This window comes from Ascaphus truei, chromosome 8 (genome assembly GCF_040206685.1).
Source record: "Ascaphus truei isolate aAscTru1 chromosome 8, aAscTru1.hap1, whole genome shotgun sequence".
Classification (NCBI taxonomy): domain Eukaryota; kingdom Metazoa; phylum Chordata; class Amphibia; order Anura; family Ascaphidae; genus Ascaphus; species Ascaphus truei.
Genome location: NC_134490.1, coordinates 79354595 through 79370679, shown reverse-complemented (window position 1 = coordinate 79370679; position 16085 = coordinate 79354595).

Genomic DNA, 16085 nt, shown 5'->3' with positions numbered 1-16085 from the left:
GGGCCGCAGACAGATTTCCCGAGGCCCAGGACTAGGGTCCCCCCCTCCCTCTGCGGGATTGCGAGCCCCCTGCCCCCTCATTTCACACCTCACGAGTCCCCTCTATTTCCCACCCTCTTCCCATGTATTTCTCTCCCCTCCTTCTCACTCCGTCTTCCTCACTCACCTCCCGCCTCGCATGTATTTATCTCCCGGGCGTCTCACTCTTACTCCCTCTTTTTCTCACTCCCTCCCTCACCCCTCTCTCCTTTCACTCACCCCCACCTTCCGTCAATAACCCCATTCTCACTCAATCTCCCCCCATAAAATACATACCAAAAAACCCACCTCTTAGATACATATAACCCCACCCCCACACATAATAAAAATACACCCACCCCAATACATAATAAAAATACACCCACCCCCACACATAATAAAAATACACCCACCCCCACACATAATAAAAATACACCCACCCCCACACCCCCCCACACACCCCCACACACATAAAACCAAAAAAAGCTAGGTTTAATGACAGTCCCTCCTTCATTACCCCATTCAGCAGACAGGCAGAATCTATTAAATTTATTCTAAGAAAACATTGGAATGTGTTATCGTTAGATCCTGTTCTAAAGCCCTATGTTACGGCAGGTCCAAATGTTATTTTTAAACGTGCCAAAACACTGTCTAAGTCTTTATCACTGAGTCTTTTTGGATTAACAAATGTGGAAGGATCCTTACTGCCCAAGGGATCATACGCCTGCACTCATTGCAAGGTATGTCCTAAAATGAATCAAAGTAAAACATTTTGTTCATCTGTTACAAGAATGACATACAATATAAAGTCCTTTATTAATTGTAATTCTACTTTTATTATTTACTTGTTAAAATGTGGATGTGGCCGACCAGATGTTTAAAAGTTAGGATACTGGAGCATTTAAGACTTATTAACAATAAAGATCAAAAACACCCAGTATCAAAACATTTTTTCAGTTGTCCCAATGGCAATAAGGGTACTTTCACATTCCAGGGTATCGAACACATTCCGATGCCCCTAAGGGGTGGAGACAGAACCAAATTGTTGGACAGAACTAGAGCACCTTTAGGCATGAACATTGATTGGGATTTGAGTCATTTTTTTGTAACTTTAAATATATATATATGATTTCAATTCATATTTATTATGTTATCAATTTATGGTTTAGTCACATTATTAATTATTAATTATTAATTATACATTATGGATTCTATTATATTTAATTGTATATTTTTTGTTACTATATCCTTTGTTACTATATTATTAATCATAATAATTAGTTTACATTTTATTCAATTATAATGTAATTTTCAATAATCAATAATATTTAATACTGTACATGTTTGATTTTCATGCTTTCCCAATCACTGCTCATGTTTATCCTGTCCGTGTCTACCATAGGGTCTATACTAAATTCTCACATCATTTGTCAATATGTGTGGAGTTATTTAATTATGTATCACAATCATAGCTGAATTAGTATAGTTCTTCCCCTTATATGAGGGGTTACGTAACCACAATGGTTCTATTTAGATTGTATATTTCCACACATACTGACATTTGTCCTCCTTAAACTACAAGGTTTTTAACTCATGCCCTGATTATATATATCTTGTTAAATGGCTTAGATATATAAATAATATACATATGATGTTGTTTAATGCTATTATTACTTAAATGCTACGATTCATTTTATTGTTGTTATATCTTACTAAATATGCCTCTATCATTATATATTACTTCAGGGTTGCTGCTTTTCAAGTATTTAGCGTTTTGTGTTTTTTAAATAACGTTATTTTCTTGTTGTATTGTCTTGTGATGAATAAAGTTTATTTTAAGAAAAAACAGCATACCACCTGACCTGCCCGGCCTATGGGGATGCACGTTACGTCAGCGCGACCACGTCTGCGAATGCGCACTGATGACGTCATCCTGACGGTGCGACGGACAGCCCTGGTGAGTATAAAGTAGCAGCCTTTGCATTACCTTGTACACCTTGATAAAGTGCTGTTGCATGAAACGCGTAAGTGCGTTCATGTAGTCCGGTTTTTATTGTTTTTCTAGCATGCAATAAATTTGATCATTAATCTTAGTTTGGAGTTGCCTGGCTATTTTTTCTTCCTCTGGATTCCAGAAGTAGGATCTCGCTGTTGTGCTCTATCTACACCTACTGCAACTTGGAAGTACAATTAGCACTGGAAGAATCAGAGGGTGGTCTTTACCTGGAAAAGAGCAAATCCCTGTGTCTGCAATTGGAACTCCCTCCAGAAATGACCTGAGCTCTCATCCAAGGAAGGTGGAAAGATATCTGTGCAAAAGCTTTACAGCGCTCATCATACAGGCTGCCTACAGAGGAACGAAAACTCGTCAGCTGTGACACAAGAATAAAGCAGCCAGCCTTCTCCAGTCAATATGGAGAATGCAATGACAAGGAAAGAAATATGAACATTTGAAGCAATGTGTTATTTTACTCCAGTCAAATGTTAGAAAGTGTCTGCAGCAAAGATGCTACAGGAAATTCAAGGAAGCTGCTTGTATAATTCAATCCAGATATAGGTCCCATGTCACAAGCAAGCGAGCTGTGCGGTGCTATAAGCGCACCTGCAATGCCGTCTCAGTGCTACGATCAGCTTTACACCAAATTCGGGACAAAATAACTGAATTACGACTGAGAAGCCCAATACAAATCCAGTCATGCTAACGGACTCCTCACGATGAAGATAGCTGCTATAAAGATTCAGTCTTTGGACAGAATAAGACAGAACTGTATCTGTGATCACGCCCCTACAGATGTAACACTTGCCTACTCGTGTTTGCAAGGAACAAAGGCATACAACTACAGGTTTGCCAATTACAAAAAAGAGAAGCCACGGGTAACCGTGAGATGTGAGGAGAACTACAACCAAATTGATGTACTGGAATTTAAGTATCCTGAACCAAACACAAATTACCTCTCTACTGATGAGGGGGTCGTGCTTGTTGCGGATAAGCCCATGATGGATGAGAAAGCTGTAGACCGGTGTCCCCTGGTACTGAAGGAGCTTCAAAACAATGCTACTATAACAGAGATACCACGCCAGACATCACTTGGTATTTCCCCACATATTGTAGAATTGGTCAGCGTAGAAAAAGTAATACATCAAAAATATAAGTCTACCAACTACCAAACAGAGATGCCACAGGGGTCAATCAGAGTGGATGAAAATTCCACCCAGGTTGAACCACCCGCAATCATCGATACTGAACCAGACGCAGGTGTTTACCCTAGTCTCAGGGAAGAAAAAATTGCACGAACCAGGAGGGAACTCGTTGACAAGCGATTAAAAGAAGACTTGGTAAAGTGGGAAAAGGAGCTTGAGCAGGAGTCCTCTACAGAGGTGAAGAAGCTAAGCACATCATGGAAATACTGTGCTTGGAAAAAGTGCTCCATGAGTGACTAAAGCGCGCTGTATACAAGCACATATGGGAAGAGACACTGGTTATCTGCAAGAGAGACAAAAATTGTGTAACGGGTGTCCTCTTCAACCACGACCACATATTGGGGACACGAACTGCTAGAAAGGTGGCAAACCTCACTAGTTCATATCAGGAGTGTCAGATGGTGGCCCAAAGGTGAACGCCAAAAATACTGCGAGGAGTGAAGGGCACCTGGAGAAGGGGCTCCAGTACCAACGTTGGACTGAGGGTTCTCTCCCTCCAAACACTGTTTCGAGTCGCAGGCCCATTATGAGAGAGAGTGGAGGGATGAGTTTCAGCCGTGGCTACCACAAACTACCCACAAACGGGGGATGTATGTGACAGGGTCTTTCCCTGGTTTAATAAGGCAGCACAAATAAAGGGTGTGGGTTAATTGCAGCTAGAGTCAATTAGCCGGTCTCCACCTGACTCACCAGACTGGTTTAAAAGTGTGCTGCATATCAGCAAGAACAAATCAAACAGGCCTATCCATTTGTAAGGGCTAACTCACACTTTTCAGTCCAGATCTGCAGGGTTGGGAGGTTAGGCCTCTTGCCAACCTCTGATCCCAAAGTCCAAAGAGGAACCTGTAAACAGGGAGTTCTTTATATCAGTCTCCGGGTCTGGGTTAGGGTCCACCCTCCGATGGGTTCAGCTGTGTCCTGGAATAGTGGGTCTGGTTCCTCTCTCTCTCCGTCAGCACACACCTCCCCTGTGGTAGAGAGCGCCATGTAGTTTGTGCAGCTCACTTTTAAACCTGCCTGGTGAGCTACAGTAGGTTGAGACTGGCTAATTGACCTAGAGCTCCCTGCTGGACTCATCAGCTACAGACAGGCTTTATGTGTGCTGCTTTTTTAACCCGGGGAAAAGCCCTGTCACAGTCTTACATTGACAGTGGACAGGTGCAGAGCTTGTCAATCAGGCGACCACCTTAGGTTGCGAAGCGCATGTGCCCCGAGGTGGATGCTTTGAATTTACTGTACATATTTGGTTTCATTTATCCTGATTTGTTTGTTCTTTTCGTATTTTCATTTATGAGCTCTAAGATCTCCAAAACAACCAAATTATATTTCAGAAAATGTTGCTAAATTTTACCCGGAGATTAGCTATTTTTCTCCACATTTCTAAAAACTGACAATGCGATTTAAAGAGGCAATCCAAGCTGGCAATTTAATGTGATTTTTTTTTTAACATAGGTTTGAATATGGGTGACTCCGGAGCTGCGCCCCATGAACTTCAGCTTCGGGTCCCCCGGCTTCCGGAGAGACTTACTTCCATAGGCGGTGCCAGTAGCCACTCTGGCTCGGCTGGCAGGGATCATGTAAGTATGTATGTATATCTTTATTTATATAGCGCACACTAAGCACTTTACAAGAGGGACAATACAGTACAGGGTATTATAATAATACAATAAGTGCAACTAATAAGATCAGACCATAGGAAAGGAAATCCCTGCCCCGGAGAGCTTGCAATCTAAGTGGTATGATGGGAAACTAACAAAACCAGCAGGCCAGGGAATAAGTGCAGTAGATGGCAGTGATTGGTAGGAGTGGCTGTGGGTGTGTGACCGTAGCAATGAGTCAAGGCTAATGAAATGGTCCAATTAAGAGATGTAAAAGCGGCGTTTCGAAGCTCCCCGAACCCTGTGGGTCAATAGGAAGCTGTAACGTCATCAGAAGTCTGTATCTCGGGAAGCAGGGGGTTCTCAGAGCTCAAATTAATGGGGGTCAGCTCCGGAGGCCACTGCCTCAAACCTATACCAAAAAAAAAAAACAATAATAAAAAAAATGAATGCTTCTATCACACATTTGTTCAACAAATACAGTACATAATAGATGTGCTACGCTATATATACGCCATAATACGTCTAAATAGGCTTTTCCTAAATTACACATATATGTCTGAAGCACTTCTTCCCATTATGTGTTATTTGTATTATTTGTTATTTATATGATTGTCACGTGTATTACTGCAGTGAAGAGCTATGTACATTAATGGCGCTATATAAATAAAGATATACATACATACATACATACATACATGCATACATACATACATACATACATACATACTTACATACATACATCTGTACATGAGGAATCGAGTTTTTAAAATGTTTGTCCTTGCTATGCATTATTATGCCACCAGGTGGCAGCCATGCGCTAATGTCAAAAAAAGAAAATCAATCAAAAGTCTTTCATTCTTGCAGGGAATTCTAGGATGCATTGAAATGGGCATTTCCAGTTAGCGGGTTCAGTGCATTAGTGTAATTGGCTTAATTATCCCCCTTAAAGTAACGGTTTTACTTAATCCTATCTTGTGAGAAATGTATATGAATCGCTTCCTGTTGGGATATTCAGTGGATTCAAACATATCAGCTTCTTATGTTTGTGTGTTTGATGGCACCAGAATTACATTGTAAACAAAGGAACAAAGCTGAGCTAACAATGTTTATGACTAAATAATGTTTTTTTTGTGATCAGATTATTTGCCAAACGTCCTATTTTAGTTCTCATTGACTTACATACCTTCCAAAACACTCCTTTATACAATATGTGGAGAGAAACATGTGAACACACCTGAGATACATCTAAGAAGATACCTGGGAAATATGCAAATTTAAATCATTTAGCTATACTTTGCATAATCGAGTTCGCATTTATGCTCCATGTGTTGTATATGATGATATGCGGTATGGCCTAACATGACATTGAGTCACTTAACAGAGGTTTGAGGATCTGGCCCTTATATAAGTTGTGTAGCTGACTGACACCTTTTTAAAAAATATATAACTTGCCATTGTCCTTAGTTCACTATCGTGCTCAGCTAGACTGCCCGTTTTCAAGGGGCAATCTCTCCTAGGACCAAAGTGTACAAAGAGCAGTGACTTGTTTAAGGGGTTTGTAACAGGGGGTTTATCCCTGTTCAGGTAATGTACCTCTAATCCAGCAGTGTGGTGGTTAACTGCTGGTAGTCAATTAACAAACACCACCTGCCTGATTAGATGGTTTAGAAAAGCCTGTCTTTTGAGACAGGAAGAGAGACTCCTTAGCTCACACCTGAGCTGAACTTGGAGACAAACAGTCTTGAGCCCTGCCAGAAGAAACAGCAGAGCTGCTTTCAAGACACAGGGGAAACTTCTAAACCTGAATGCTGACACACCCTGAGGAAAAGGGAGCTGAACCAGGGACAGAGAAGATTTTCCCTCCAAACCACTACAAACAGATAAGACTTTCATATACAATACTTTTTATATCTGAGGGAGTTGTGAACTGCATAGTATTTCACTAGAAATACTCTCAAGTGAATAGAAGCTTTGTTTACCCCTTGTTTGGATGGTTTCCTGATGTTAAGGAAACAGGCGCAATAAAAGGCTTATTTAATTTCACTATTATCAGTCTCCCTTGCATACCTCTGTGAGCGTCCGCCTACAGGGTTAAAACTGGGTGATTATTCATGTCTTTTTTTTTTTTTAACCAAAATACATCACCTTGAAGTATTTTAAAATATTTTATTTTTAAAGTTAATTTCTAAACATGATCTGTTGAGACAAACACCCATCTGTATGTTTAAGCTTTTCAAAGGAGCAATTACAACAATGACGGCTTCTGGTCGTCCATAGAATGGGAAGAAAAATATATTTTGGCTAATTTTAAAGAGAAGTACATTTGTATAATACATCATGCATCTGTCTACATGCAAGAAATGCAATATGGAACGTCCTTTCAGTACAATGCATAACATGTGTGACAATGAGTATCCTGGTCAAAGTAAATGAAAGAAGGTAAAGGCGAAGGAATTAACATCTGTTTGGACTACTCAACAAGCCATCTTCAGGAGACCTGCCACTAAATCAAAAGCAGCAACACCAGCAACCTTCAGAGTAGCACATAACCTTCTCCACAAAAAAAAAGAAGAAGCCTTTAGAAGATGGTGAAATAATCTGCCGGCTCCTTTTTTCAGGATTTTAAAAACAAAGCTGAAATAACCTAAAGTACCATGAAAGGCCTTCAACTCTCAGGCAGCGCTGCGACTCGCAGAATCGAACCAATGTCAGATTACGTACGCTGGTGATCAGGTGAAAGGTGATTTGGAAAAGTGTGAATTTTTCAGTTGGCAATTTGATGAAATCAACAGATGTTGTTGATACGGCCCAATAAAATATGTGTTATACACATGGTTTGTAAAGATACCGGCGTAAGAGAAGATGTATTGGTGGTGATAGCACTCAAAGGAAGATGCGCGGAGGAGATATTCATCAGGCTTTCAAGCGATGAGCGCACGTCGGCTTTTTAAAGCATTCTGGGGTGATTTTGATGCACAGTACAAAGACCTATTGTTATATACAGAAGTAAGAGGGCTGAGCAAGGGGAAACTGCGCCAACGGTTCCAGGATCTTCTGCCTGAAATAACTCCGTTTTTAGAAGAAAAAGATACGGTTTACACCAAACTTAGTGGTTGACAGATCTTGCCTTTTTCTTCACACATACATTTTATTATGTTTTTAAGGAGGTTGGGTACAAAAAAAGAAGAGGGGGGGGGGATTGCAACACAAATTGTAAATAACATGTGTTTTACCGGCAATAAAACAAGGACCCATGAATGCAACGTTGTAGGAGTAGGAGATGCCCCCATATTGGAGGGGTGCCAGCTATTTTTTTATACCCTATTAAATATAAGATGGATCACAGATGTAAATTTATGAGCTTACTTGAATACGTTATCTGTTCATCCGTAGGTCCCAGGTGTTGTGTAATGATTCAACTCTGTGTTTCAAAAGGGTCGCAAGGCTCTCCACCCCTATCACTTCGTTACTTCCCTGAACTACCACATTCCTTCTTTGTTTTTTAAACTTGAATTTTTTATTCAATAATACAAAAACATACAGAAATGTAACATACGTACAAGAAAAATTGTGGGGGGGGGGGTAGTGGGGATTGGGTACAAAAGTAAAGAGGGAGGGAGGGCAAGGGGGAGAACAGCCATTTGGTGAAGTTATAATAGCATATTGTACTTCAGTGTGACATAACATACTGCATTTTGATATTAAAATGGGAGGATAAAAGAGAAGAATAGCAAGAGAAAGAACCAGGGTCAGACTCTGAATATAAATAACTCTGGGTAATCCGAAACAAGAGTGGGGGGTTTACCTTTCATAGACCAACTTAGCAATACAATTATTAGCAATAATAATAGCAACTTAGCAATACAATACAGTAACGCAGGTGTCCTAAGGTGAGCTCAGGGAGGACAGAAACCTCCCGTGGAGCAGAAGGGCAGTATATGTCGGAGGTTACAGCTGGAACTTCTTCTTGGGACACAGGGGGGGGGGAATTATATTTTTATAGACTGAAGGAGTTCTGGGCCATATTTCGGTTTCCTATAAACCATATCCAGGACTACCACATTCCTTGATGGGGTCAAATGGTTTTTCCGCATGGCAGAAGTGTAACATGTAGCCGCAGTTAAGATGTGGGAGATCAGTCTTCTGCTTGGAGAATTTATATTTATAATAGGTCTGGCTAGAATGATAATTAGTTGGTTGTGGGGAATTTAGATTTCTATCTAATCTCATCTCTATATCATTATCCAGCACTGTCGAGCCTTAGGGCAAAACCACCAGATGTCAGGTTTCTCCAACGTAAATGAGAGGTTCCTGGGAACATCACACTCAATCTTTTAGCCGTTAGATACATCTGAAGAGTATCTTGTAGATATTATCCTTGGTTGTTGTACAGATTGAGGTTGTTGATGCTGTCTCCTATATCCCTCTAGTCATCATTTGTGATTTCAATACGGAGGTCTAGCTCCTTCCTTCTCATGTATGCATGATCGGGGAGGTCTCCCCAAGGAACCAGCTCTTGGTATATTATAGACACCAGCCCTTTCTGGTACCTCCTATTTCTGCAAAGGTTTTTTTTTTTTAATGTAGGGGATGGAAAGGCTGACACTGGGTAAGTACAGTATGAAGGACACAATGTCTGACCTGGAAGCATCTGAAAACTTTGTGAACCCCTTGGGATTTTCACATATTTCAAGCCTAAAATGTTATTAGATCTTAATCTAAGTTATAACAATGGATAAAGATAACCTGATCAAACAAATGACACAAAAACGTAATAAGTTTTCAAAATGTATTTATCCATAAATGATTTAACATTCAATATGTATGTGAACCTTTAGATTCAATACCTGGTGGCGCCCCCTTGAGCAGCAATGACTTCAACTGCGCGTTTCCTGTAACTGCTGGTCAGTCTCTCACATCGGGTTTGAGGAATTCAGGCCCATTTGGCTTTACAGAATTGCTTCAGCTCAATGACATTTGAGGACTTCCTTGCACGGACAGCTCGCTGAAGTACCTGCCACAACATTTCCATGGGGTTTAGGTCTGGACTGTAACTGAGCCATTCTACAATGCAGAATTTCTTCTTCTGCAGCCATTCTTTTGTAGATTTTCTTGTATGTTTAGGATCATAGTCTTGCTGCGTGACCCACTTTCGCTTCCGCTTCAGCTCACGGACGGATGGCCTGACATTCTCCTCTACAAGCTTCTGATACAATGCAGAATTCATGTTTGTGTCAATGATGGCAAACCATCCAGGTCCTGAGGCAGCAAAGCAGCCCTAACCATCATCACTTAAGGTTGGAGGAAAGGAGATTTCTCCGGCAAAAAAGGAAAGAGTTCTTTACAGTAAGGGCAGTTAAAATGTGGAATTCATTACCCATGGAGACTGTGATGGCAGATACAATAGATTTGTTAAAAAAAAAAAAGCTGTGTGTGCTGTGCACGCGCATAGTAAGTGAAACTTCTTTGACTTTTGTCACAGAAATTGACTTATAACGCGCGTGCTCGGCACACATGTGTCAGTCAGTGTATGTGTCAGTCAGATAGTATGTATGTGTGTCAGTCAGAGAGTATGTATGTGTGTCAGTCAGAGAGTATGTATGTGTATTTGTTTGTGTGTGTTTCAGTCAGTGTATGTATCTGTGCCGGTCAGTGTATGTATCTGTACCGGTCAGTGTGTATATTTGTGTCAGTCAGTGTGTGTATGTGTGTCAGTCAGTGTGTGTATGTGTGTCAGTCAGTGTGTGTATGTGTGTCAGTCAGTGTGTGTATGTGTGTCAGTCAGTGTGTGTATGTGTGTCAGTCAGTGTGTGTATGTGTGTCAGTCAGTGAGTGTATGTGTGTCAGTCAGTGTGCGTGCGTATGTGTGTCAGTCAGTGTGCGTGCGTATGTGTGACAGTCAGTGTGCGTGTGCGTGCGTCAAAGTGTGTGTGCGTCAAAGTGTGCATGCGTCAGTGTGTGTGTGTGTGTGTGTTTATTGGCAGCAGTACCAGCATCATGAATGTTGAGCTGGTGGGGGAGCTCACAGTGGGGGGGAAGGAATAGGCACATCATTCAGGGGCGGTGTTCGGTACATCACTGGGGTGTGCGTGCGTGCGTCAGTGTGTGTCAGAGTGTGCGCGTGCGTGCGTCAGAGTGTGAGTGCGTGCGTCAGTGTGTGTGCGTGCGTCAGAGTGGGTGCGCGTGCGTCAGAGTGCGTGCGTCAGAGTGTGTGCGTGCGTCAGAGTAAGTGTGTGTGTGTGTGTCAGTCAGTGTGTGTGTGCGTCAGAGTAAGTGTGTGTGTCAGTCAGTGTGTGTGTGTGTGTGTATGTGTGTCAGTCAGTGTGTGTGTGTGTCAGTGTGTGTATGTGTCAGTCAATGTGTGTATGTGTCAGTCAATGTGTGTATGTCAGTGTGTGCGTGTCTGTCAGTGTATGAGTATCTCTGTGTGTACACACTGTCTGTGTCCTGCCCCCTCTCTCCTGACTCCCCCCACCCCCGGCGGAGCTGCGGACCCGGGGGGCTCAGTCTGAGTCTTCTGAGCAGATACCCCTTCCCCACCCCCCGGCGGCGCGCTCAAGCTACCCCTTCCCCACAACCCGGCGGCGCGCTCCCCCCTTCCCCACCCCCCGGCGGCGCGCTCAAACCCCCCCATTCCCAGGCTGTTAGGAGCGGCGCCGGCGCCAGCCTCCCTCCTCCTGTCCATCGGCATGGCAGCGGGCGGGGAACGGCGCCGCTGCCAGCCACTTCTGCGCATGTGTGGCGCGCTCAAGCTCCCCCCTTCCCCACCCCCCGGCGGCGCGCTCAAACCACCCTATTCCCAGGCTGTTAGGAGCGGCGCCGGCGCCAGCCTCCCTCCTCCTGTCCATCGGCATGGCAGCGGGCGGGGAACGGCGCCGCTGCCAGCCGCTTCTGCGCATGCGTGGCGCACGGCATGGCAGCGGGCGGCGGAACAGCGGCAGTTAGGAGCAACTGGGTGTGGGGTGTGTGGGAGGGTGAGGGGTGTGTGGGAGGGTGAGGGGTGCGGCGGCGATTAGGAGCGGCGCCGTGGCGATACCGTGTGAGCGGAGCGGCGTCCATTACGTGACGTCACTTCCGTTTCACATTTCGCCCCCCATCTATCCAGTTTTATCCCATCAGAGGTGCCACTAAAGAAGTTTCACTTCAAAAAGGTTGGACATCTTTTTAGAAAGGAAAGGTATACAGGTATATACCAAATAAGAGAATGGAAACAAAAGAAAACAGCGCACAACGCCAAATAGTGAAGCAAATTCAACAATATATTATAGAATTAAAAAGGGGGGTAATATATCTGCGTACATGAAAAAAGTTGGTAAAAGGCATGTAGTGTGTATCACACTGTTTACCACTCGGCAGCTGTTAACTGTAGAATCGGGTGCTTGCTTCCCTCTGCTGATGCAGCTCAGTTGATTCTGGGGCAGGACGTCAGTCTTTCACTCCCAAGGGGATTTCCCTTCATGCGGCCAGGTTCAGCAGCTGGTACTGGGGCTCGGTGAAATCGCTCTTGCTTCCTGGCCGATATGAAGCTGCTCCTGTACCTCGGCAGGTGTATCCTCTGCACAGAGGTTAAAACGCAGCATGCTGGGGTGCCCTCAGCGTGCCACGATGCCGCTCTGTCGCGGGACGCAGTGTAATGACGTCACTGTCTACACAGCAGTGGTGGATTCAATAGGGAAGTTTGAACAGTCTTACAAAGTCTCTCACAAGTGTCCAAAACAGCACACAGGATGAAATAAAAACAGGACAGGCCAATACATAGACAAAGGCCAATGTAAGCAGATATAAGGCAATAGAATGTTACATCCAACTAGTTTCGTAGAATTAACTACTTCTTCAGGGAATAATAATTATCCATTATCCCCAACACGGTTATGTGGCACTTATTATTTAATGTATAATTATCTCACTGTGGGAGTTGTGGTTTAATTTTTTATCACTAAATTGATGGTATAGTCACTGCACTGTATATATTTATACATTTAAACTTTATAGGTAGTTAGGTAGTAGCGCACAGTTTTGTTTTTTGTATATACCAAATAAGTAAACATATGTGAAGATTGATATAAAGGTGTGTGGCTCAGGCTATATGAAGACAGACTATCATCACCACCATTTTGGCGCAGTAGCCATTTTGAGTGTTTGAATGTATGTATATTTGTGTATGATTTGTGAATGTTTGATCCTGCAGAGTATCGCTCCTGGCTGTAACTCGCTCTTGTATAATTCCTACGAGTCATGAAATTGAAATTGCATTCGTAAGAGGTTTTTTCTGCCTTAGACATTTCTGCTGACCTTAGGTTCTGTTATCTGACAGATACAGTACACACAGAGGGCTAAACAGGGTTACTCCTTAAGTCAGAAGGTTAAGGGGACCACATTATGGTGATATATAGGATAAGAATATAGCATGTGAAGCATATTTATGTATTAATAAGGATTTTTGTATAAGTCATCATATTGTTTTTTATCTCTAAGCCAGCCCCCTTAAGGGGTATATTACTCATTTTTGAAATGTATAAAAATGTGATACCAAGCAATATGTTTTCAGAGGTATGAGTTCATTTTTGAATTCTCTCTCATTTGTACCTTGGTGCAGATAAACTCACGTTGATACTTTGAACCCTTGACTCATTCATTTCATTTCTACGCTTTCACACATGGGAAGGATGTTGATCCAGGGAGTAATCTGATTGCCAATTCTTGGAGTCCGGAAGGAATTTATTTTTCCCCTTATGAGATATCATAGGATGATATTTGAATGGGGTTCTTTGTTTCCCTTCCTCTGGATCGGAAACTGTATATACAAATATAGGATGACGTCATCGCGTTGACGTCGTGGAGGTCACGGGTGAGATCGCTCTGGTGTATTGGGGGGCCGGGTATGCTATGGTAGGCGGCGTGCATCTTAGCTTAAATGCAGTATGTGCGGCTACAATTGTGAGTAGACTTTGAGCTCTAACAGCTGATGCGATCACGGTCATTTGCACCGCAGGGAGAAACTGGCTATCTTGGCACATGTGCTACATATTGAGGTTTTTCAGTTAGAGTATAAACTCATGTGTGATATTTATATTTCATGACTATACTGAGTTATCAAGTCTACACTGATATTTACCACAGTTAGCTACCCGTGTCTTAAACATAGAGAGGAGGCTATATCCAGGGATACACCGTCAGGGTATACACTGTACTGGTATCCCAGAGCCAATTTAGGCATCTGGGTGTTACCCTATTGTCATCTATACGGGTACCTGATGAATAGTGTATATTTGATTGTCCAGGCATAACATAGATACCTCTCTTCCTGCTGCTTGTATGCGAACACACATTCGTGAGAGGTCTGCCACCGATCAACAATGAACTCCAATAAACTGCCCAACGCGTTTCGTGCGCATGCGCACTTGTTTTCATAATACTGTGCACAAAGCATATATGTATTTTAAAAACACTCTGTTAATAAAATATACACTTTAAACTATTCTATGTCTTCTGGTATGAGAAATAGAATACAAAGATGCATTTTATTTCTTACTAGCTATATTCCCCATACACTATAAAATAGACTTAGACTTTTAAAACTCCTCACCTTATGTATGGTTGGAGCACCTCAGAACCCTTATACAGGTTCTGGGTGACCTGGGCATCCCCTTAACCTAGGGACCCTTTGACAAGTTCAGGGATACCTCACATCTCTATGCACCATTTACCTTTCTGGTCTGTGCTGAAGCAGGGAATCCTAGCGGTGAGTCACGTAAGCATTTTCAAGGGGAGATTTTGCCGGGACAATGTGCCTATATGGTCAGGTCGGATTCCCGGGTATTTTTTTGGGGTATCCAGCAACTCTGGACCCCGACTAGCTAGGCACATTCTGACAACACTTTCTCCGCAAACCCCCCCTTGAAACTCATAGCCCAGCAATTTCTGCTTGCTAACACTCCTGGAAAGGTAAAAACCCATACATTCTTTATTGTCGCATCATTTTACAATATGGTTATACAACAGTTAGGCTCAAGAGCTGACACTCCTGAGCCCCAAAACATAGATCAGAGGTAACCAAACGGGCTTAACCTTTATTAGTGAGCCTGGTTACCCCCTCACCGTCACAGTGCTGGGCTGGGGAAGTCCTCCTGGGATAGGCCGTCGGCATTGCCATGGTCGCTGCCCTTCTTGTGCTGAATGGAGAAATCATACTCCTGAAGGGTCAGACTCAACGGCAACTTGACATTTTCTCCGAACACCTGGTGCAGCCAGCTCAGGGGATTGTGGTCAGTGTTCACAGTAAAATCATACAGCTGCAGTTTTTTAAGTGCTCGCACAATCACCAAACACCCTTCCTCGATTGTGGCATAAGCGACCTCTCGATCTAGCAGCTTGTGGCTCAGATAAACCACGTGGTGTTCATCCTCATCTTTGCCCACCTGGGTGAGGACCTGGCTGGTGGAGGCATCCGTCTGAATGAGGAACCACTTACTGAAGTCGGGAGCCGCCAGGATCAGAGCACTGGCTAGGGCAACCTTGAGGGCCTGGAATTCGGTCTTGCACTCCAGAGATCATGGTTCAAGGGAGCCGCTTCCAGTCTGCTTTTGTGTCTGGGGAATCAGGCACTGGCTTAACCTGCCCCCCACCAACCCAGTGTCCCAGACAGAGGACCTTAGTCATGCCAGGCTGACATTTGGTGGGCATCAGAGTTAAACCAGCCTCCTGGATCCAGTCTAGCACCGCTGTTACATGCTCTACCCACTTTTTATTGAAGACAATGGCTAAGTCATCTAAGTATGCCCAGGAATACCCCTGCATCCATTCTAGCAACTGATAGATCAGGCGCTGAAAGGTGGCCGGAGAGTTCTTCTTCCCGAGCGGCATTACGGAGAACTCGTAGAGGTCATTTGGGGTGATGAATTCCGACTTCTTTCTTGCCTCCTGGGTCAGGGGGATCTGTCAGCACCCCCGGCTCAGATCCATTGTGGTCAGATACCTAGCTCCTGCAAGCGCATAAAAGAGCTCATCCATACAGGACATCAGATAGGGATCCATGATGGTTTGGGCATTGAGCTGCCGGTAGTCCATGCAGAATCTTGTGGTACTATCCTTCTTGGGCAGCAGGACTGCCGACGATGTCCAGGGACTCTGTGACTGGGAGATAACCAATAAGGCTAGCATCTCGATCTCTTCAATGCACCACTAAAACTCAGCCAAAACCCAGTATGCATTTTGCGGAGGGGCTGGTGATCCCCGGTGTTGACAAGATGATCAGTGAGGTGCGTA